The following is a 16,494-nucleotide window of genomic DNA, read 5'->3' as shown; positions in this document are numbered from 1 at the left end:
GACTTGAGCTGAAGGCCCTCCCCCTCCTGGCCGCCGTGCTCCAGATGGGCCCCTCATACGGGGAAGGCCCCATTCCAGATGTGGTCTGACCCAGGTGGCGTCCGCCCTCTCCCCTCCCTCTCTGTGGACCCCACGAACTGCCTTCCTGCCTCCCCTGCCTTGTGCTGCAGGTCACTCACCGGGAGTTCGCAGCCCACCAACGCTCCAGGGCCTTTTCTGAAGTCCCCTCGCCTTGTCTCTTTTTGGACCCGGTACGACTTTGTGTCCATTAAATGCCATCCTCTCGGCCCCATGTTCTAGCCTGCGGTAGCCCTTTGGGCATCCCGATTCACCCCTCCCTCCCTCCTCCCTGCTTTGTGCTGACCAGGAGTGCTCCCTCCCTCCCCTGACCCTCTGGGCAGGTTCACCTCTTTCCCTAGCACCATCTAAGTAAGATGAAAGCAACAGCACCTTTGTCTTCTTCTTTTTTTTTTTTTAGTGAGGCAATTGGGGTTAAGTGACTTGCCCAGGGTCACACAGCTAGTAAGTGTTAAGTGTCTGAGGCCGGATTTGAACTCAGGTCCTCCTGACTCCAGGGCCACTGTGCCACCTAGCCGCCCCAGCACCTTTGTCTTCTGATCACAGGCAGAGAACAGTCCTGAGCTGACCTTGCCCTTCACGACCCCAGAGAAGATGGCATCCCGGCATTCTGCAGAAGACCACAGTAGACAGGCTGTGCCAACATGTCCAAAGGTGGTCCACGGGCCACGTTCTTGAATGCCCATCATAATGAGTCTGTGACCAAATCTTGAGGCTCACTCTTCTCTTTATAATATGTGGCCCCTGCGGCACTGCCTCACTACCCCCCACCACGTGCAGGGTCTCCAGAATATCGGCCCAAGTTCAAGGTTCTCCCAAGGTCCACACCCATTCAATGCCACAATTCATGAGCTCCCACCGACGAACTGACCTGTTCTCTAGCCTGCTGGAAGAACTAGGACACTTAATTTAATAGTATGGTGAGAACATTTGCAATAAAACTTTCTCCCTGTAAACATGGGTCATTCTCTCTCTCTCTCTCTCTCTCTCTCTCTCATAAATATAGACCCGAGAGGAGACTGTGAGCACACACAGGGATCACAAGAGGGCCACAGACTCTTGGGTGCAGCGACTCCGCTGGGTTCCTTGGCCCTGGTTCCCGCTGGCCCGAGGTGGTTGCAGCACAAAGCTCCACAGGGCATTGCCCCTTCCCAGTGTCTGAACTAATGACTTCAGGGAGACCAAAGCATCTGAGGACCAGCCTGTTAGGGAATGGAGACTAGCTCCTCTCCGGGATAAGGGGCTGTGGATGGCTCTTGGCTTTCTAGGGCTCGCATGAAGTCCCCTTGACCCCTGGGTCTGGGTAGACACCACAACTCTCTGTGAATCTACGGTGACTCCCTCAGATCCTCCCAAGATTCTCTGACTTGGCACGCACACGAACTTGAGAGAACAAGAGGTAAGCTAAGGACTGAAGGTCATTGTTCTCCACCCACCTAGCTGACTTTCCGGCCTTAATTATTCACACCTCTCAGTAGTTTATTTCTGGCCAGTAAAAACACTCAGACTCTCTACAAGTTCATTCAAGAATTTCCCCAGGAATCAAAGTCAAGCTCCCTGGCCTATAGAGGCAACAAGTGGCTCAGTGGAAAGAGTACTAGCCCTGCAGCCAGAAGACCTGCGTTCAAATCTAGCCTCCGATACTTACTCACGGTGTGGCCCTTCACCACAGTCTGCCTCAGTTTCCTTATCTGTAAAATGGAGGTAACAGTAGCACCTCCCTCCCAGGTGTTGTGGAACTCAAATGAGATGTTTGTAAAGTGCTTAGCACAGTCCCTGGAACATGGCAGGTGCTGTATAAATGTCTGTTCCCTTCCCTAGAGTTGGCAGGTCCAATTCTCTTCCCTTTTGGGAGAATCAGGACATTTGCCCTCCCCAGCTCTGCAGGGCACTCTCCTATCTTCTCAGGGCACAAGGTCTGTCATCTGCTCCTGGCCACTTGAACTGACCAAGCGACGTTGACTCTTCCTTACTTTGGAGGGGGAGGGCGGGCAGATGCTCCTGGTTTAGTCATTTAATCTGCCTTGTCCTGGCCTGGACCAGAAGCCAGTTCAGAGTGTGCAGCTGCCCCTGCACTCTTATGACATTTCTCACGGCCTCATGCACGGCACACAGTGGCCCAACCCGTCCTTGGCTCTCTTCGCACCCACAACTGAAACAAGCTTTTCGATGTGCGTCCCTCCCTCCCTCTCACTTCCCAGCACAAGTCCTGAAGCGCCCTCCCTTGGCTTTGTCATTAGTCCTTACTCTCTTGCTTCTGTCCTCTGCGTACTTTTTATGAATACAAGAAACAATTTAAAGGAGACTTGGAGGCCCAGCCCGCTCCAGAGCAGGCAGGACAGGGTCCCTCTCTGCAGGCTCTAGGGCCGATTCACCAGCCACACCTGCTCAGCCGGGACCGAGCCCAGCCCCAAGGATCCATCGCTCCCTGATTTGGCAGCTGCTCTACATCTGAGGGCTAAGGGTGAGGCTAGAGGGAGCAGCCGGCCAAGAACAGACTTAACCCTTTAGCCACCCAGCCCCCGGGGGGCTGCGGGGAAGAGATGGTCACCCTTTCAGGCAGAATGCCAGATCTGAAGTCACACCTTAGGCACCCTGGGGACACTGGAGGTGGACGAGTCAGTCACATGCAAAGAGGGGATCCTGACGCTCTACCCGCCAGTTTAAGTTGTTCCTGTGAGGTGGCGCAAGGATTGGGTAGGCATGTTCTCAAAGAGCATGAAACCACTGAGTCTGGGTAACCAAAACCTCACAGGCCACCTACAGTCCATGAGTGAGCAATGACTGAATGAGGCAAGCTGGGAGGGACCTGACAGAAGAGGATGTTGGCAGCAGAGGTAGAATTCGAATCCAGGCCATCTGACTCACAGTACAGTGCCCACCCACAGTAGGTTATTAATAGGAACCGCCCAAAGGGATAGGCCTCTGGATACTGGGGAGGGGGGGTGCTGGCCCAGGGCAGATGCAGGGAGAAGGGCCCTAAAAGGGTTGATGGGAGAGGGCCAGAGACCGCCCAGAGTCTGGGGGGCCCTGAAGGGAACCCCTGAGGGCACTGACTGTCATCCCAGATTCAGTCTCTGGCCAACAGCATGAGGTCTGACTGCCCTTTAAGGAGCCCAGAGAAGGCGGCACAAGGGGTGGGGGCAGTCAGAAGCAAAGGAAATCCACGTTCCTCCAATAATCAGGGCAGCCCAGATGGCAGGGGGTGCCGCGGGTCTGGAGCTGTCGGGGGCTCGGGGGTCTAGACCGAAACTGAGGCCCAAGAAGATGACTTGTCCAAGATCACACAGTTCACAAGGCCACCTAGTCCGACTTGTCCCCAACTGAGAACCCCTCAATAAGACAGAGTCACCCGGCCTGCCCCTGAAAGGCCTGCAGGACCAAGGACCCCACTCCCCTCTAAGGTGTGAGAGGAGTCACACAGAGGCAGTCAGGTCTGGAGTCAGGAGAGGCTTGGGGGCTCAGTGCCCACGGATAGCCCCATCCTGCCAACAGAGCCTGACAGGGCGAGAGGAGGCCTGAGTCACGCACTGGTGGCCAGGAACGCTCTGACCTTGTTATCAGAAGTTACTCCGGAGGTGAAGCTTCTCCATCCTTCTCTCGGGCTCTGGCCCGTCCCTACATCTCCTTGGAGCAGCCCGGCCTTGGGCGGGCCATGCAACATCATCCCACCAACATTTATGAATCACCTGCTGTTTGCAGTAACCCAGCAACTTCTTCCAGCCCAGTGAGGTGCCCGGTGTAAAGAGTACTTGAGAGTGGGTTTTCCTGGACAGCTTTTGTCTCTGTCCCCCCACCTCCCTTCTCGCCGGCCAGAGAAGGAAGACGAGGCTGGCTCTTCCTCTGCGGAGAGCAGGGCCAGTGGGGCCCAGGGGGGTGGTCTGTCCACAGAAGGCACTGGGAGGGGCTCAAGCGGCAGGGCTGGGAAATGGTGGGTGGGGCTAAAACCCCTCCACCTCTTCCCAGCACGTGATGCTCCACCACAAGGGCAGGGACCATACGGACAATCAGGGCTCCCAGTCCGCAGCCAGGCACCCGACCGTGGATCAGGCTGTCTTGATGCACATTCAAGTAGGAGGGGAAGAATGCTTTGTCCCAACGCCATCTTCTTTTTTTCAGTGATGTTTACAGGCCCATGTGAACATCAGCTCATTGATCATAATCATCAAACGTGCGAAGTGGGAGGCGTCAGTTCTCATCCTTAGACAGGGAAGCTGAGCCAAAACCTGGGCCAAGCTTCTGGGCCTCAATTTCCCCATCTGTAAAGTGTGCAGGCTGGACCCGGTGGCCCTGAAAGTCCTTCCCATCACGATTCTAGGGTTGGTGGTAAATGATGCCCAGATGGCTAAGAGAGGAGAAAGTGCATTGAGAAGAGAAATGAAACAAAATTCATAGAACTGAGGACTCTCAGAGGTCCCCTACCTCATGGCTACCAGGGTCCCGTGAGCCCTCCCCTAGTTATGCCCTCAGCCTGGGCTCAGAGAATGTCAAGAATGAAGACACCAATGACCTTGGAACCCAGAATCACTGTTATCCAGCTGCAGTTGTCTCCAGCACTGCCCAGGCCGACAGGAAAGACTCCCCCAAATGCTTTAGAGCCTGGAGGAGAATCAGACAGACTCAGCAGCATCACACCCCCAAAGCCTCAGGCTCAAGCACATCTTGCTGGAATTTGAGGCCCCGGCTCTCTCTGACTGGACAACACAGACAAGACCCAACATTGTCCAGAGACTATTGTGTTTGTCAAGTGCTCTTCACTTCACCACTTGAGCTTGACAATCCCCACAGGAGGGAGATCCTTTGGCTATCTTCATTCCCATTTTACAGATGAAAAAACCAAGGATCAATGACTAGGCTCCCAGAGCTGCTAAGTACCAGAAGCAGGAGCTGAACCTGGGCCTTCCTACCCCAAGTCTGGTGCTCTATCCTCTAGGTCACTCCCTTTATAGGCTGGCCATAGGCAGCCCCAGCTTAGGAAAGAGCTGCCATCAGAGGCGTCTGCTTCCTGCACCACTGAGAAGACCACAGGACGAGAGCTGGGAGGGATGGCAGAGGAGACTTAGGTCAACTCCTTCATATTACAGATGAAGCAGCTGAGGGATGGGGGGGTCACCCAGGCAGCAAGTGGCAATGGTCATTCCCCTTCGGGCCCCTGGCCCAGATGAAAGGGACCATATGGCTAACTAGCCAGTGTAGACTAGAATTGGGATTTGAGAAAAAATAACACAAACTAATTCCTGTCCCTTTCCTATAGGACCCATGGGGAAAGCCACTTCCCTGAGCTCATAAAGCTAGTAAGCATGGGAACCAAGATCTGAGCCCAACCCAGATGCTCCGGAATTCTTCCCACCACACCACAGGATGCAATAGACTCTCTCTTGACCAGAGTGGAGTCTCAACTGTAGACTTGAAGTTTCAGGGCACATTCTCTTTGAGGGAGTTAATGCTTTTCTGCCATTTCCCCCTGAGCCCCATCAATCGGAGACACGAGATAATGATGACAACACCACTGACATTGCTACAGGCTTGACCGTTGGGAAGGTGCTCTGCATACTTTATCTCTCTTGATGATTACAAGACAAAGGTAGGAACTATCACTGCAGGTTGCAAACATGTGACACCTACTAAATCCCAAGCAATACGTGCCTTGATGGCCAGAACTTTACACCCCAAGCTCATTGTCCCTCAGAAGCTAGGAGACAGCAATCGCACTAGAACAAATACAAATCCCCCAATATTTTCAGTTTTGAATTCCCTAAATAAACTGTACCAGAGGGGCCGCTAGGGGGCGCAGTGGATAGAGCACTGGCCCTGGAGTCAGGAGGACCTGAGTTCTAATCCAACCTCAGACACTTGTCACTTACTAGCTGTGTGACCCTGAGTAAGTCACTTAACCCCAATTGCCTCACCAATAAAATAAAATAAAATAAAATAATTAAATTGTGCCAGAACTAAGGTTTGATCCACACCTGTGTGTGAGGCAGGCCCCATGATTGTTCCCATTTGGTGGAAGAGGAAACTGAGGCTCATTGGTATTAGGCAAGATGCCCTTGGTCAAGTCACCTGGCCAGTGAGGAATGGAGGCAGGATTTGGTCCCCAGCCCTTCCCTGTTCCAGGCTTCTTCTCCACAGGAAGGGGAAACAATGACTAAGCAGCTCTTTCGTTGGGGATGTGATTTAGCCAAAGAGAGCCAATCCTATGTGGAGGCTTCAGATGAGTCTGGCTGATCTCCTGGGGGGGGGGGTGCAGGAAGAGATGGTGGCCTGCTGGGATGAGGCCTGACCCGCCTAGCAGAGGGTAGAGTCAGGGGGTAGAGCTTTGGTGAGCATCACCATCCTGTGCTTAGATTTCAGCCATCCTAGCTGGGAAGGACTCTCTGCTAAAACGGAGGTGCCTCCCACCCCATCCTCTCCCCAGGATCTATGACTGTCATTCCTCCCCCCTGCCTGTGCAGCAAGGCATGGTTGCCGTGATGGGGACTTCATAGATTGCCCCTTATTTTGTGCCACATAGAGAGAAGGGAACACTGAGATTGGCAGCCCAACAGAAACACCCTCCCCACTTTTTCCACTTTAAGTCACTCTGTACGTGAGCCTCAGTATTCTTATCTGCAAAATGGGACTAATCCTGCCCCTGCTTTTCCCATGCGTCCCTCAGCTCACTTTTCTTCTTCCCTTTCTCCTCCTCCTCCTCTTCTTCTCCCTTTTCCTCTTCCTCCTCCTCCTCTTTCCCCTTCAGGCCTGCCTTCTACATTCCTTATTTTTGGTGGGGTAATGAGGGTTAAGTGACTTGCCCAGGGTCACACAGCTAGTAAGTGTCAAGTGTCTGAGGCCGGATTTGAACTCAGGTCCTCCTGACTCCAGGGCTGGTGCTTTACCCCCTGCACTACCTAGCTGCCCCCATTTCTATGTTCTTTTTAACCTGGTCTCATCTGTACATAAATGTCATAAGGAAATGCAACCTCCTGCCCCCAGTGACCATCCCATCCAATTTCACGCCATGCTGTTTCATGCTTGAATGATCTGTGTCCTTGCTCCCAGCCAGGGGTGGAGACAATTGACAGCTGACCAGGGAATTCCGAAGTGGGAGGGGCTGAGAGCTCACCTATTTAAGCCAACTTCATTTCAGCTGCCTTGACGTTAGAGTATAAGGGCCCTTTCTTTGTATCCCTAGCACTTAGCACAGTGCAAGGTACCTAATAGGTGTTTAATAAAGGCTTGTTGACTGATTTTCTAATGGCAAAAACGGAATACAAGGAACCCAATCAGAGCAAGAACGTAGAGCCAGAAGGGGCCTCAAATATTCAAAACGCCTTTATTAAGCACCTATTGTATGCCTAGCACAAGGACAGATTTAGCCCAAACTCTTCTTACTGCAGATGGAGAAACAGAGGCTGGGAGACAGGCTATGGCTAATCCAAAGTCGCAGTGGGAGCAAACAGCAGAGCTGGGGCTTGAACCCAAGCCTTCTGTCTTCAAACACTCTTCCCACCTTCCCTCCAAATCCCTAAGTGGTGGCTCCAGCCCCTCAGGTGGCTTGGCAATCACTGGATCTGAGATATGGGAAGGCCGATTGAGGAGTGGCAGCAGAAAGTTGGCCTCCCAGTCCCCCTAACCCCCTGGCCTCAGCCCTGGCTGTTCTGACCCTCAGGTCACCCCCAAGGCCCAGGGCTTGCAAGTCTCAGGAACAGCCAAAGCGTTCCAGCCTCCTCTTCTCTCTAGGAAGGCCTATCTTTTGTAGCCTCTGCCTGCCCCGCCTACATCCGTGGCCAGGTCTGCCTCCCCAGAAGCCTGGCACCAGGATGCTGAGAGCATCCTCCAGGAAGGAATCCAGAAATCCTGGCTTCGGCCTCCACCCTGCTCCCTGCTTCCCAGAGATACAGGGGCACCATTCAGGAGAGAGAGGTTCCCAGGCCAGGGGGCCGGGGCTGGGGCTGGAGTCAGGCTCCCCTCCCCTCCCTCCCTTTTCCTCACCTCTCATCCACCTCCTCACCTTTACCCTCATCCACTGCAGAGACTCACCTGAGGGTGGGCAGGGTCCAGGCCCACGGACACCCGATGACGTGCTTGTCCCTCCTGTGCCCGGAGGCCGATGCCAGAGGGTCAGGCCACGGCTGTGAGTAGCCCGGGGCGTTTTGATAAGGGAAAGTGGGAGGTGAAAGCTGGGGCCTAAAGAAGCCGTCAGCCTCAGCAATCACCTGCTGCCACCCCCCCTCACAAGGGCAGGGCCTCCTCCCGCGCTCCGTCTGGGTCCTCGCCGTCTGCGCGCCGCCCGCGTTCGGGCTCCCGGGGCGGCCGCAGCTGCAGACACAGTCGCCGACTGGGTTCTTGCACATAATGGCAGGGATAGGCTGAAGCTGCAAGGACCGTCAAGCCGCTCACAATGCCATAAGGGAGCAAGCGCCATGGTTGAGGGCGGCCTCCCGCCGCCCCGGCCGGTCCGGCTCCTTGGGCTGGGCCCGCAGCCGCGGGAAGCCGGCGCTCCGCGGAGAGGCGGGGCCGGAGCTTGGAGTCCCAGCCTGCTCGGGGCCGGGCCACACCTTCTCCAGCCCCGGATTCCTCGTCGGCTGCTTGTGGAGGAGAGATGACTTGGAAGGACCCACTGGGCCTAGGCTCTTCTCTTGCTAAGAAAAAGGATGTGCCCAGAGCACCCACCACAAACGAGAGAGGGTTTACACAGTGCAACTGTAGATGGAGTGGGCAGATGCCAGCGGAGCCTCCCCTCATCCCCTGAGCCCACGGAGGATGGAAAGGGAGCCCAGAGCAGCCCCACCACTGGGCAAAGGCCAACCGGCCCCCCACGTCCACACGGAACCAGGGGGACCCGCCACTGGAGGCAGGGAGCTAGCTGCAGGACCGTGTTCGTCAGGAGCGGAGGAACACAGACCAAGAGACTGATGGGAGCAAGTGGCACATGTGGCAGGTGGAGGAGGGGAGGCCAGGGATGAAGGGGAGATGGAAAAGGAAAAGTCCGAGGGAACAGCTAGTGAGCAGCTCGGCTGCATTAGGGACTGCATGATACCAAATAAACTTAGTAAGGCCTTCGATGCCAAGCTGAAGACCTTGACTTTTATCATAGGGGCAATAGGGAGCCACCAAAGATGACATCTCCTCATAAAGCAAGACAAGCAGAGCGTATGCCTTCCAGACCATGTTCTGCCTTGATTTCCATGACCACTCTTGGAACAAGGGCACAAAGGGACAAAAGGCCTGGGATCTGCCTCCTGGGCGTCAGCTGGTATCTCCTGCCTCCCTGTTCTCAGGTGCTATAATTGGGAGTCCCCCCCCCCCCCGCCCAGCGGCAGACATCCCAGGCCACCTGAACCCAAATACCTCCTCAGGTCTCTTTTCCATCCTCTCTTCTCTGCCCTTCCCCGACACTGGCCCTGATCCCATCCCCCACCTTGCTGCTCTTCTTCCACTCTCTCCTCCTCATCTTCAGGAAGTTGTTTTTTCCCGAATTCTGTGTGCAGTACAGTGCTCCCTCTGGGTGAGTCCCTGTTTCTTTCTTGCTCAGCCATGGGCATTTGGGCACATGTCCAAAGGGCAGGGCTAGAGTAAAGTCCGAGGAGGCTCTGGCTTTGGGTCAGAGGACTTTGGAAGAGAAGATGGTGAGTCCCGCTTTGGACAGGTGTTTGAGAGGCTTACAGGTCACTCTTTGGGTGGCAGAAACCTGGAAAGTAAGAGGCCATCCAACATTAAGGAAAGGCAGTGCCTGTGTTGGAGAACCATCCACCATGTGGGCAGATGAGCATGTATAGGGTCCGATGCAAAGGAAAGTGAGAACCACCAGCAGGACAAGGGAAACCAGGACTTCACATTAGCAAAAGGAACCACACGGATGACTTTTATGAGCTGGAGAATGAGATAAGTGCAGACAGGAGAACAACAGCAGTACCTGGGGGAGCTGTGAGGGCTCTGATCCCTCAGGGACCATTCAGGGGGAATCTCGTGCCCAGCTCAGCCAGAGGGGATGGCTCTAGGGGGCAGAAGAAGGCAGAGACCACTGGTCCTCAGCTACCGAGGACGCTGTCGGGCTTCTTGATGAATTGTTACAAGAGATTTGCTATTGTTTTCTATTTTTTCAATGGGGGTGAGTGGATGGAGAGAAGAGAGATTTCTGTTCAATTATTTTTTTAAAAAACTTTTAAAAGAGGGAGAAAAAAAGGAGGCTGGGGTTGAGGGGTGCAGTCCAAATGTGGGATGCTGCCTGCACTCTCCAGTGAGGTCAGTGGGTGGTTAGTTTGCCTGATTGTTTTCCGTTGTCAAAGAGAGCTCTCATGGGGGCCGGGAGAATGTGGAAATATTTGACATCTGAATACCAAACGCATCCATCCCTTACAGGGCAAGAAGCACATGATGCCCATGCACATAGCTGAAGAGTCCTGCACTGTAAGGTAACAATCATGCATGTGGTAGATCCAGAGAAACGTGGGAAGATGTCTCTGAACAGATACAGAGTGAAGTAAGTAAGCCAGAGCAGGGACACAGTCTACACGATGGCTGCAGTCTGTGAACAGGATGCACAAAAAGGGAAAAGGAATGCTGTGTAAATAAATGTACTATTGCCCAAGCCTGGTCCCAAAAAAGAGACGGGGAAATGCTCTTCCCTGCAATCTCTGCAGCAGTGGAGGCCATAGGTGCAAAACACAGCATACACTGTTAGACTTGACTGATGTACTGGCCACTCGAGGTTTTTTCCCCTTTTTCTCATATTGTTACAGGGGATGACTCACTGGTTAAGGGAGAGGAAAGGGATGAATAAAACTTTCTAAAGAAGAAATAAGGGGCAGCTGGGTGGCGCAGTGGATAGAGCACTGGCCCTGGAGTCAGGAGTACCTGAGTTCAAATCCAGCCTCAGACACTTAACAGGTACTAGCTGTGTGACCTTGGGCAAGTCACTTAACCCCAATTGCCTTACTTGGAAAAAAAAAAAGAAGAAGAAATAAGCAGGGGACAGCTAGGTGGCACAGTGGATAAAGCACCAGCCCTGGATTCAGGAGGTCCTGAGTTCAAATTCAGCCTCAGACACTTGACACTTACTAGCTGTGTTACCCTGGGCAAGTCACTTAGCCCTCATTGCTCCACAAAAAACAAACAAACCAAAAAAGAAAAAAAAAGAAAGAAACATTTAGGATTAACTCAACTGAACAGAAAGGAATTAAATCAAAAGGAAAGAATGGCACATACACCTCCAGGGTTCTGCAGCTCTCAAGGTGCTTTCAGTCATGGTCCTGGCAGGGCAGGAGTACCTCCCAGGGATCACAGGAGCCAAGATTCCCTTCAGGAACTTGTGAAGGCTCCTGTGCCTCCTCCATGGCCGCAGATGTGGGTCAGGACAGAACACAATTCGGTTAGAGAAAAAAATGACTCTGAGCTGAGCCATGTGTCAGCACCAAAGCCAGCACCCTGCCCAGAAAGGAGCCCTGGCATTGTGAAGCCTCACCACACAGCCAACAAAAGCCTGCTCCATTCAGGCCACCCCATGAGGAGGTCTCTTTTCTACCTGAGCTGGAATGGATGGGTTTCACATCTGCAGACCATGATCCTTCCGGGCCTCACCTGCCTGCTTTGATGAATAGATTTTTGTTCTTTAAATAAAGAGAAAATCACGCCAGGGGAATGAGTAATCCTAAAAGTAATGAGACACATAAATCAAAGGCAGCCCTTTACAATTCCCATCAGAAACACATCACTTTCCAGCCCAGAAGGGAAAACAAGCTTCCCAACGTTCCCACTGTCCACCCATGAAAGATGAAGGATGGCATGCATCAGTAAAGACTGAGAATTGGCATCAGGGGGCCCTCCCTTTTGGACAGTCCCCCTCTCCCACTCCCACTCCCATCTTTCTTTCCTTTCTTCCATCCCTAAAGAAATTCTCATCATCCTTCACTCACAGAGACCATAGCCCACAGTCTTTGCAAGCCTCCAAACTCTTGAGCATATCTGGACTTGGCCTGTCTCTACTCCCCCCAGGTCACACTATGCAGCCTTGAAGACCACGGTGAGTCAGGGGAGACCCCACCCTTTAGGGGATCTAGCCTGGGAGAGATGCCCATTCCACTTGGGCCATGCCCTCCCTCCCCAAGAGCAGGTCTTCTTCCCCTTAGTCCTCATCTACAATGTTCACTTCTCCCCTTCATTTCTCTCTACCCATCCTCGTTTGGACTCCATGAACGCAGACTCCCAGCAGCTTTTTGAATTTTTGACCCAACTGGCAGAGGCATCAAACCTTGAAGATAGGAAGGGAGGGCAGAGCCCACTGTTCACCAGCCTTCTGACAGGTGGCGAAGAGCAGGTGCCCCTGCTCTTCACCCTTTCATCTGCCACAGCCAGCCTGGATCTCTGGCCTCCACTTCTAATGGAAAGAATTCTTGTGTATTCTCACCTGCAGGGTCTGTCCCTCTCTAGGCTTTAAGACCAACCAGGCTGAAATTGTAAAGCATGTATAAACAAAAGTTGAGAACTATCTTTACATGTAATGGAAAAAATAAAATACCTCATACATTTAAAAATAAATAAATTGAAAAAAAAAAAAAAAAGACCAACCAGGTCCCAGTGCTAGGGAAACCCAGCAGCCCTTAGGAGAAGAAAAGGTAGGCACGGCTTTTCAAGAAGGGCCACAGGGAAAAAGCCAGCAGCACAGATCCTGCAGTGCAGCAGACAGATGCGGTCTCTTGAGAAAGCTAATCTAGGGGCTGAATCCCTAAGCATGATCGAAGTCACCTGCTCCTCCAAGGGGAGATGGTGCCACCCAGGAGGAAAGGCCACTGGTCCAGACTGCCAGTGGGGCGGCGGGACCGAGGGGGGTATTTAAGAGACAGGGACCAGCTGTGGTACCATGGGCTCCTCAAGCAACCCAAATGGACTTTGTCCTTAAGGCCTCTGGCTTACTCGTAGACAGGAGGGGAGAACCCAAACTGTGTTCGCTGAACTCCTGGGTGTTGGGGAGCTGCCAGAGAAGGACTGAGAAGGAGCGTGCATGCTCGGCTGGCGACAGCCGCCTTTGTGGATCCTTTTTCTACTGTCGGGATTTAAGGACTGCAGACAGCTCCAGTCCAGAGCAGCAGAAAGGACGGGAAGAGGGGCAGAACTCTGCCCCGAGAAATGCAGCGGGCGAAACCTTCAGCCAAATGAGAGGTGCACTGCCGCCCACAAAGGAGGGGAGTGAGGGCAGAGAGGGAGCCAGCTCTCTGAGAGCCGGGGAGAGCTTGGCAGTCTTCCCAGAACTGGGAAAAGGCTGACGATATTTGGTTCTTGGAACTGAAGGACCAGCTCCCTGAACATCAGCGCCCTCTTGTGACTAAACAAGGCCACACACCTAGAATGATGCAGAACAGAACCCAGGACCAGCAATAACAGGTCTGGGATGGAATCCCAGCAATGTTTTCTTGGATCTAGGCCATCTAGGATCTTGGGAGATCCATTCTCCAGCCTCTGTACACTTCAGTTTCCTCATATGCCAAGTGTCAGAGTTGGACTGGACAGACATGGGATTCCATGTCTCGGGTGGAGGCAGGCTCAAGGCAAGATGCTCTGAGTCTTGGATCAAGACCTCCCCCACCACACCCCAGACTGGCTGGCAGTCTTTCAATGAGGGAAAAAGCCCAAGAGAAGAGGAGATGCAGCGGAACACCCAAGCTCCAGGAAGACATCAAGGCCACAAGCTGGCAAGCGGCTAAGAGCTCCCATGTCTGCAGCCTTCTGGGACTCATGCACATGGTGTCATTTGATTCTCATAATCACACTCCCCCCCCCCCCCCCCCCCCGTGGGTGCTATTATGATCCGCATTGTGATGAAATAATGGGATTTCACAGATATTCAAAGACCCACCTGGAGATGAATCTAGACTGATTGAATCAAGTGAGAGTGACTGACTGTGATTAAGCCTACTTCAAGTTAACTGGATTGTAATCACGCGTGGCTAGCCCTTAGGAAGGTATTGTTCTCAGAAGCTAGACTGTGAACTCAACTTGAGAACACCTTCAAAGCCAGTGGATTGGGATGACACCAACCAATCAGCTTGAAGCAGTGTGTAAGGACCGCCTCTGTTCCAGACCTATAAAAAGCTTCCACAATCAGCTTGATTTCTTGATTTCCTGATGAAAGCAGGCTCCTGGAGGAGGACTTGAGGAAGAATCCAACCAGGCTAGAACTCTATGCGAGATAGGCCTTTTCTTAACTTTCTGAGCTCCATGTTAATACCCGTATGCTTTAATAAACGTTTAATCCCCAAAGACTGGTGCTGAAGCTTCTAATTTAAGGCAATCACACAATATAGATTTTAAACATCACAGCATCTTACACAGGGAGCACTAAGGGAGCAGGTCTCCACTGACCCTCAGCCCTCTCCAGCCTGGGAAACATCAGCAGAAGCAGGGAGCTGTCCAACAGCTGAAGCTTGAACAGGGTGGGCTCCTTGGACTTGGAAGGGTTGGTCTTTGCACCAAGCAGGTGCTGGTGTCTTGTTGTTTGCTACTGGAGCAATTCAAAGTGGAGGGATGTGGGAGAAATAGCATAGAGAGCTGGCCTCAGAACCTAGCCAGGAAGTCTTGCCTGTGACATATATTGGCTATGTGGCCCTGGGCAAGTCAAAGACCTGGCTTAGTTTCCGTAGTCTCTGGGGAACTCTGTAAGACCAGTCTCCAAGTTGCAGAGAAATGCCAACCTGCACTGGCAGAGGGAATTCCTCACCAGGAGTCCCACAAACGAGTGACTCCCAAGGCAAGTTCCTATCCCTATCTGCACCCCCCGCTTTGTTGATACCAATCCATCCACAAGCGCCTCCTATCTCTGCACCAGACACTACAGTACTAAGCACTGGGGAAGCCAATGGAAAGGCAAGAACATGGGTCCTGACCTCAGGGAGCTTCCATCCCGGTGGGAGAAGCAACATGGACGTGACTAGAGGCATGCAAATGCATGGGGAGGAGATGGAAGGCAATCTGAGAGGAGAAAGGGGGATGAGTAGCTGGGAGTGGGGTGCGGGGACACCAGAAGAGGCCTCCTGCAGGAAGGGCCAGTTGAGCTGGGTTCAGACCCTGCTTCTGTAGGCCCAGGACTGATCACAGACCTGCCTGCTCTGCACTTTATGTCCAGATGCTGCCAAGGGGCCGATCTGTATGTTCGATCCCTGCACACACACCTGGGATCAGCCCACCCCTCCCCCACTGGCTCATGTTGACCACACCCATGACCTTTCCACCTGCTCCCCAAAGAACAAACCATATTCCTATGGGATTGGAAACCACAACAGGAAATTAGACTGGATTCTCTGGCCCTGGAGCATTCTTTGCTGGAGAATGATAAAGGTGTCAAAGCTGTGGGAGCAGAACAGGTGGGGCCCTGGGAAGAGAGAGGTCAAGTGGGGCTGGGTCAAAGTAAGAGCTGTCACCAAGACTGTGGTGGAGGAAAAGGAGCATGAGGCTCATGGGAAGTGGGAAACAGGCACAGAACAATAACAATAACCTAAAAAGCCAACACCTTGCACTTGAGCCTACTTCTGGAAACAATTACAGAAATGGTACTGGGCTAATAGAAAAGAAAGTCTTACTTTTTTTTAAAGGGGGAGGGGTGAAAAAGGAAGCCAGAAACATTTCAAAGCAGGGGGCATAAGTCAGAGTCTGGTGAAGAACCAAAGGGAAGGGAGGCATCAGGAGAATGAGGAGAGCCCACCCTCCCAAGTGCTTTCAGCATCCCACCCTACATGGAGGCCCTGTAAGTGCTGAGGAAGGGAGAAGTCAGAAGGAAAGCCAGCATACCCATAATCTCAGCAGGGCACAAATGGGAACTTGGGAGTCAGAAGACCTGAACTGAAGCCCCAGCTCGAACTAGCTGTATTACCTTAGACAAGTCACTTCCCCCTCAAGTTCTCGGGCTCTTCATCTGAAAAAGGAGCCCACGAGACCCAGCCTATCTATCTCTTGGGGCCTTCAGCTTCCTTTCAAGCCCCACCCCCCCCCGGAGCTCTGTTCTCATGCCTTGTCAGATGGAAAGTCTCACCAGTCCTTGGAAGGAGATGTAGATGCACCTTCACCAAATTCTGTGACACTTTACACATATTCCCTCATTTGCCTCTCACAGGTAGATGCTATCATTTCACAGACGAGGAAACTGAGGCACAGAGAGGTCAGCTGACTTGCCCAGAGTCCGACAGCTAGTAAGTGTCTGAGCCCACATTTGAATTCAGGTCTTTTGGACTCTGGGCCCTATGCCGGCTACTTGACTATCGAGTCTGGATGCTACAAAGTTGAAAGGGAGAGCTATGGTTTTGGATGACCCCACTGGGGTCCACAAAGATCCCAACAGACTGGAGGGGCAGGCTGGAAGCAGGTGGAGTGAGCGGAAGCCCCTACACTTGTGCAAGGAAGGCAAGACATGGCTTAATCAGGCTCTGGGACCTGGGGGCCCGGCAC

Source organism: Dromiciops gliroides, chromosome 3 (genome assembly GCF_019393635.1).
Source record: "Dromiciops gliroides isolate mDroGli1 chromosome 3, mDroGli1.pri, whole genome shotgun sequence".
Lineage (NCBI taxonomy): Eukaryota > Metazoa > Chordata > Mammalia > Microbiotheria > Microbiotheriidae > Dromiciops > Dromiciops gliroides.
Note: the sequence above shows the minus strand (reverse complement) of the source record.